This window comes from Hyaena hyaena, unplaced genomic scaffold (genome assembly GCF_003009895.1).
Source record: "Hyaena hyaena isolate Hyena2069 unplaced genomic scaffold, ASM300989v1 scaffold_24, whole genome shotgun sequence".
NCBI lineage: Eukaryota > Metazoa > Chordata > Mammalia > Carnivora > Hyaenidae > Hyaena > Hyaena hyaena.
In genome coordinates, this window is record NW_024080656.1 from 5,343,038 (window position 1) to 5,351,000 (window position 7,963).

The following is a 7,963-nucleotide window of genomic DNA, read 5'->3' on the forward strand; positions in this document are numbered from 1 at the left end:
AAATAACAAAGTGCATCAGAAAGTCACTGCTAGTGACCGTTGGCTGAGTTACTCGCCTGCACCAAACCTCAGCTGTTGTATCCCCGAGGAAATGGGTTGATCTAATGAAGGTCTGTTTTATGGTGAACATTTTAGGCCCCTCTAGTTCTTGGTGAGGTCTGCAAGATCCTTGTCTTTGACATGCCTCTCTGGTTATGTGGCCGGCTGAAGAAGCTTAAGGTCTAAATTATACTGCAACTCAATTAAAAGTGAACTTAAAATGAATTTTTTGTTTCTGTTTTCCATGTAGAACTTTTCCAGCTATATGGAATTTAGTTAGAAGTGCTAGTGATCACCTTCTGGTGGCCCAAACCCTTAGGAAGGAAAGAAGTGTGGGAAGCCATTTCACAATTTTATTTTTTTATTTTTTAAACTTTTAAAAAAATGTTTATTTACTTTGAGAGATAGACAGACCATGAGCAGGGGAGGGGCAGAGAGAAAGGGAGACACAGAATCCGAAGTAGGCACCAGGTTCTGAGCTGTAAGCACAGAGCAGGACGTGGGGCTTGAACCCACCAATGATGAGATCATGACCTGAGCCGAAGTCTGACGCTCAATCGACTAAGCCACTCAGGTGCCCTGACAATGAACAATCTTAAAGAAATGTGTACACACACACACACACACAAACTAGCTTGGAACTTTAGAGCATCATGTTCAAATCAGACCCCATGAGGAGAATAGTTTGTGTGGGAATTACATCATAAAATAGAATAAAACACAAAAATTCCCCAAATGATAAGAAAAGAAGAGCTTGTGTGGTAAACAGCCCCAGAAGGGCCAAGTACTTCTGTGCAAGTGGCCCCTGACTTTCTTGGCCGGAGTTTTCACTTCTCCCTTGGGTTTTTTAAAAACATTTCCTTCACTCTCCCTACCCCATGGTCTCCAAGGATTTGTACATCATTATTTCTTTAGGTGGAAGCACCAACAAAAATTCTTTTCCTTCTTTTTCACTCAGCAAACTTTTGAGAAAAATGAAAGACTAAGAGAAAGTAAGAGAGGAAGGGAGGTGGAGTATAGGGTCAATATACCCCAGGCTAGCCGGCCCTCTGGCAAGCGCATAGACGCATGATCCTTTTCTCGTCTTTGGCTGATCTATAACCACGAGTCTACACCATCTTCCTGCTTAAGGATGAATCTACCCAATTACCCTGAGCCATCAGTGACAACAGAAGACCAGTTATGTGGCACTATGTAGCCTTCAGAAAGTTCCCAAATCCTCAGTAACCTCCCACCAATTTTTTTCTTTTGTTTCTATTTATAGCTCTTGATTCATCTGCTGAGCATCAGTAATTAATGCACTTAAAACCCAACCCTTTCAGTTTCTTTCTCAGCTCTGCATCTCGTTTGGATGTTCTTGCCTGCAAATGGTGGGAAAGAGCAGATTTCCAGCCTTCATCATTATGGCAAGACATGGTTTCCTTTCTCCCCTGCCCTATCTCTGATGGGAAGGGTCTGGTGAAGCGTGTGGGACTTTGTAAGTAAAATAATGTATTGAGGTTAATGTATTGTGCTCCTTTTATCATATGCTTCTACATCAGAGATTGTGACAGGAATATAAAGATGGACAGTGTACGGTCTTCGCCTTTGAAAAACTCGATTGAAAAAAAATACATAAGCTCAGCAAGAGGAAAGTCATTGTCTTTTGTAGTTGCTCAGGGACTTCACATCAAGAATATTTAAATTAATTTTATTTTTTTACCTTCGGCTAAAAGCAGGTCCCCATCTTGCTAAAGTTGGCACAATGCCTCCAGGGTTTTGCCTGCATAGGTTAGGGGTCATTTAGTTAGAGTAGTTAGCAAAAGGGGCTAGCTTTGAGGTCTCTATATTGGCCACTTGATTTAATTTGAGTTCTGAGTTAATTCCCTTCATTAAGAAAATATTTCCAGGATTGCTTCACTCTGTCCTTCTAAGTGTTCCTTGGGGTGACTTCCTCTGGGAAGCCTTAGAAATAGCCCACCCAACCCACTTGGCCAGTGTACCTTCCTTAGAGGTTTCCCTGAGCAGAATTTAGAATCAATGCAGCAAGGAGCTTCTCTGAGCAGTTTGGGGCACCCAGCCTCTCTGGAGAGGATAGCCATGCATGCATGTATTCATTCATTCATTCATTCATTCATTCATTCACTAAAGGGATGTTTATTAAGTGCCTATTATGCACCAGGTGTTATCCCTAGGGCACTGAATTCAATTGGCAAGTCCCAGCCCTTCCCCTCGAGCTCACTGTCAGAGCCAGAAGACCAAAGGAAGACCAAAGACAAACAATAAAGTTAAGGAACTGAGGATAAATGAGACAATTATAAATTGTGATGTGAGCCAAGAAGGAAACAAACAGGACACAGAGAAAACCTGGGGTGGGGCGCCTGGGTGGCTTAGTCGGTTAAGCGTCCGACTTTCGCTTAGGTCATGATCTCGCGGTTCGTGGGTTCGAGCCCCGCGTGGGGCTCTGTGCTGACTGCCAGCTCAGAGCCTGGAGCCTGTTTCAGTCTGTGACTCCCTCTCTCTCTGACCCTCCCCTGCTCACACTGCCTCTCTCTCTCTCTCAGAAATAAATAAAATATTTAAAAAAAAAATAAAATAAAATGAAGCAAATGTTTAAAATTATTTTAATTTAATTAAAATGAACTTATAATCAATTATTTATTTTATTATTTTAATGAGTCNCCCTCTCTCTCTGACCCTCCCCTGCTCGCGCTGTCTCTCTCTCTCTCTCCTAGAAATAAATAAAAATATTAAAAAAAAAAAGAAAAAGAAAACCTGGGGTCGGGGGATTGGACCATTTGTGGCTGTCAGGAAGGCTTCTCAAAGGAGGTAAAATTTGAACTAAAGCCTCCAAGCTGGGAAACAGTGTTGAGGTTTCCTAACGAGAGGAAAAGCACGCTCAGAATGGGAAAAGGTTGTCAGATCCCAGGAAGTAGAAGAAAGCCCGTGAGGTGGGGCTTCCATCAATGCTTCCCTTACCTTGTGCCTTGGAGGCTTAAAGATTAGACAATGGGTAGTGCAATTGCCTGAGGGTCAGGAGTTGGGACAAACTTCTTTTTTTCTACCTACCGGTAATTTTCTCTTTGCTTTTTGTTTTAGACACACTTACTAAAAACCATAGGATCTGCACACACAGGGACATTAACGATGAAAAGAAAATTAGAGGTGAGGAGAGAAGGAGGGAAAGGATAATCGGAAGTGGAAAGGCATATGGTTCTCTTAGAGAAATCACAAAGCATAGCCCTTTGAAGGTAGACTCAGAGTTACAAATCTTATTTTATTATTTGATTTTCTTAAAACTCAGTTTGGAAAGTAGGCAATTAAAATATTCAAATTAAAAAACCAAAGCAAATCACAGTTATGAGCTCTGAATCTACTTGGATTCACAACCCCCCCCCCCCCGGCCCCCTTTTAAAATGTAGAATTACATTTCTTGTCAACGTCCATTGAAACCAGAGCAACAAAATTGTTTTCCATGGAAGGAAGGCAGGGAGGAGTCTTATCACAAAATGTCCCTTCAGCCAGAGTTCTGAGAAGATCGTGTATTGGACAGTCTGATTATTCATATAGGCATAAGTTCAAAGAAGAATTTTCAAATGAATTACAAGAGTGGAAGAAAAGAGAAGCCATCAGGTAAAGGGTATCTCTTACTCTGAGCAGGGCAAGCTGTCAGTCATATGACTTGTCAAATCTGTGAGCAGACAGCACAGGTCTTACTGAAGATTGTAATGAGGAGCTCAGATAGCCAGGGGCAGAGGGAAGGCCTGGGTAGGGCAGGGGAGGAGTTTACCCAGGTCAGGGGGAAAGGGGCTTCCTAATCCTCTCCGGCTACTCACCAACCGGATGCACATAGAGGAGGGAAATCTAAAGCTGTCCCTTTCTCTGACCAACCTCCGCAGTGGTTGGAGGCATTAGAGACTTGGGCTTAGGAAGGACCAGCGTGGCCAGATGAGAATCAGGCCTTCCCCAGCTTCTGTCTCTATGTGTCTTTTCACCAGCAATAAATTAGAATTTGACTCACCACCGGAGTCCAGTCACCTCATACATTCCAAGACCACCGTGACCTAATTTCCAGATGCCCTTAAATCAAGCCAAATTCTCAAAAAGCTGCCAACTTAGATTATGCTATCTTCTACTAATTTAATTATACGATTCTAATTAAATTTCTTACCACTGTAGAGCATGTGGTCTGGGGATCAGATTTAATTTGATTTATTAAAATAATGAATCTGCTTTTGAGTGAAATTTATATCTGTTTCATTATAAATTAATATTACAAATTATATCAGCTTCATCTCTTTGTCTGTAGATGGTTCACTCTGAAGTCTGACCAGGAGAGGGCTTTTCCCTTCATTGTTTCCTCATAAACAAGGCTATGTAGCTTCCTGCTCCAGGTTTCTCAAGGGAAACCCAAATGGCAGCCAAAGTAAGAGGTACAGCAGCAGCAGCAAGGCCAGGGATGGGGGAGGAGAGCCAAACACACCTCAGGGACTGTGGGGAGGGGGGCAGTGGGGGGAGAGTACGGAAACCAGAGAGGGAGGATAAAGTTAGACTCAAGGGGAGCAGCTGATAACTCTTCCACCAACTTCTGGATTTTGAATTTAGCATGAGTGTAAGACTTTCTGTCCACTAATGAACTAGACCTTCCTTGCTTTACAGCCATTAGGATGACACCGAGTCACGTGCTGACTCCTAGGGCCAGGAGGGTGGGTGGGGTCTCTTCAGGTCAATCCACTTCCCTCCATGTGTTGGCCTCCTCTCCTTCATGTGACCCTTTTGCTCAGTAGCTTTGGTAAGAAAGAAGTTCACTCTCTCAATATCCATTTTATAATGTCAGAGAAGCACTCTAATTAACCTTTCTTGGGTAATCCAGAAACAATAGCTGCCAACGTCCACTGACCACGGTGAGGACAGTGGCATGGTTAGTATGGGAGGTTGTGGGCGGTAGAGTGGGCTGTACCACTCAGCACCAGCTTGTGGAGGCTGAGCAGGGTTAGCTGTGAGTGGTTCATGGCAGGAAGCTATGGTAAGTTCTAACCAGTGAGAGGCCCTGATGAAATGGTACCAAGGGAGCTCATTTTGGTAGAAGTATTTTGATTTTATCAAGAGGGAGAAATAATTGGTGGTCTGTATGCAACAAATGAAACTTGACCCGTATTTCTCACTTAATACAAACATTAACTCAAAATAGATCATAGACCCAGGGGTGCCTGGCTAATTCCGTGGGTTGAACATCGGACTCCTGATTTTGGCTCAGGTCATGATCTCTCGGTTCATGAGATCAAGCCCCAGGTCGAGATCTGTGTTGAAAGCAATGAGCTTGCTTGGTAGTCTCTCTCTCCACCCCTCCCCAACTCGTTCTCTCTTTCCCTCTCTCTCAAAATAAATAAACATTTTAAAGAATGGATCATAGATCTAAATATAAAACCTAAAACTATAAAACTTCCAGAAGAAAACCTTTGTGACTTTGCATTATAGAAAGGTTTCTTAGCTATGACACCAAAAACAAGATCCATAAGAGAAAATGTTGGGGGACAAGAAGAGCAGCATGTTTTTCTTTTGTTGTGTTTTGTTTTATTTAGTTATGACTAATTCGCTTCAGTCCTCACCTTCAAGTTTGAAGGAGCTATACATTCTTGGAGAGCAGAAATGGTGTTTTGATGATCACTGTATCTTCAGGGGCTGGCACTGTATTTGGCACATCATGGACACGCAATAAATATCGGTTAAATATATGATTAAGCAAAATTTGGGATGATCACAGGATAGCCAAGAGGAAATTTTCCGAACAGAAACACGAACCAGAATTCCGATGAGAGAGCTGAGTGTAGTGATTATAGAAGCAGTGTGTGTCGAGGCGGTGGGCGAGGCGGTGGGCAAGGCTGTAGGCGGCCCTGCCTTCCCAGGGGAGTAGGGTACACACACAGGAGAAGGTGTTTGGGGTGGCCCAGTATTAGAGGTTGGGAGGGTTATGGGGATTGGGGAGATTCTGTAGAGGAGACAGAGGAAGCAGGATTGAAGATGGGGAAGAGGGCTAGGGCCACACAGGGTCATGCAAACCAAAGGAAGAAGTGTCTTAAAGAGTGAAGGGTCAGTGTACCAGTTACAGAATGAGACGGGGGGAAGGAACCTAGAATTTCTCTCAAAAGGGAGCCCCTGGTGAACTTACAGAGAGATGGTTTCTACCACATGTAAAATTTATATTAACATTCAATAGAATCTGTATAAATATAGCTGAAACAATATAGAAATTAACAAGCTGGGGAGCAGGTCTCTGTTGATTTAAGGCAAGAAACATTAAGTGAAAGCAAACTTTGGCTTCCAGTGTCATTGTCAAGAAAATGTCATGTGAAACTCGATGTGCGAACATCATTTTAAACATGGGAAGAATTAGACACTGTCACCTCCCTCAAATACAGTGTTTTTTTTTTTTTTTCTTTTTTCATTCTTTTCCCTTTGGGAACAAAGAAAGTAGCTATAGAGAATTCTAGTGGAGAAACCATATGTTTCCATCTAAGCCAAGTATTTTGGGAAACAGAGGCCATCTAGACTAGGTTAATGAGGTATTAATTCAAAGCAGCAACAGTCTTCATTAATAATAACTTGATATCAAGAAGAGTCTCTGACATGAACTAGAACTCAGATGACAAGTTGTGAGTGCAGTACAGGACTTGTTAGTAAAAGTGAACTTGGGGTTCCACTTTAAATGGGGATTATTTACTTGGCTAAATGTGGTAATGAACCAAAGAATGATTGTGGAGAGTAAGGGACTCATTTATTTGATAGAGAGTGAAATGCCAATTAATTTCACTGAACTTTGTGATAGGTGCTAACAGAGGGACAAGAATGCCCTGTGTTTGCATGCGCACAGATACCAAAGCTGTCTTAGTGAGTGGCTCACTTCAGATATACAACCAGAGGACTCTGAGAAAGGACTCTGTTAAAACAACAGTAAGAAATTCTGCAGCCTAATAAATACCGTAGGGAGAAAAGAGTTAGAAATAGTGATAGTTTAAAGTTCAATTATAACAAAATTATTAGTAACTTAATAGTAATAGAGAGGGAAACAAAACAGTAACTCCTTAAAAAGGAATGACCAAAATATCCCAGAAGAGCAATATAACATGCCCATTTGTTTTTAGGCTTCTTATCGTTATAAATTATGGACTATCAAAGCAATAGCAAACCCATTAATCAAGACTGTAAACAATTAAAATCTTTTTCCAGATCCGGGAAAGCATCAGAATGATCAAGACAGTGCCAAAAAAAAAAGGAACATAAATTTCAGCCAGCTTTTTGGATCTGGGAAGTGTTTAGGCTAACCAGCCAGAAAGTCAGAGAGCAAAAATCTAAACTAAGCTGATAACAACTGATCATTAATTAGAACTGAAGCCAACTATCTCAGTCTACAGAAATATCTTGGCTACTCAGCTAAGAGCCAGAAAGCCAAAGGTCCAAGTTGGGTTCATGATAATTAATCATAGGCAAAGCCACTGCCCAGAAAAGCCCCTATTAATGAAGGGGCGCCTTTGAGAAGAAGCAGCCCCAAGAGAAGCTGGCAGGGACACCCCTTTGTATCGTAGGGATAGGGGACCCTTTCTACTCTGCTTAAAAGCTTCACCTGAGGCTGAAGCCCTGGAATTAATCACATGTAACAGATTCTAGGATTAAAACACAAACGAAGCAGCTGATAATTCATCTTTATTGTAAGGATTTTTTAAAATGAGATTCAGATTTTTGAATTTCATTGAAATAAGAGGAAGGTACATGTAGGAGAGCAAGGGAGCAATAATGGAGATTATTTATATAGAAAGTGTCCAAGGGAAATGAAATACTGATAGCACCAAAAGTCAGCCACCAAAAGGAAATGTGTAAAAATGGCAGTGAGTGTGGAAGTAACTGTGGAAGGGTAGTTTAGAGGGGGTTTAAGAATTGGATGTCATTT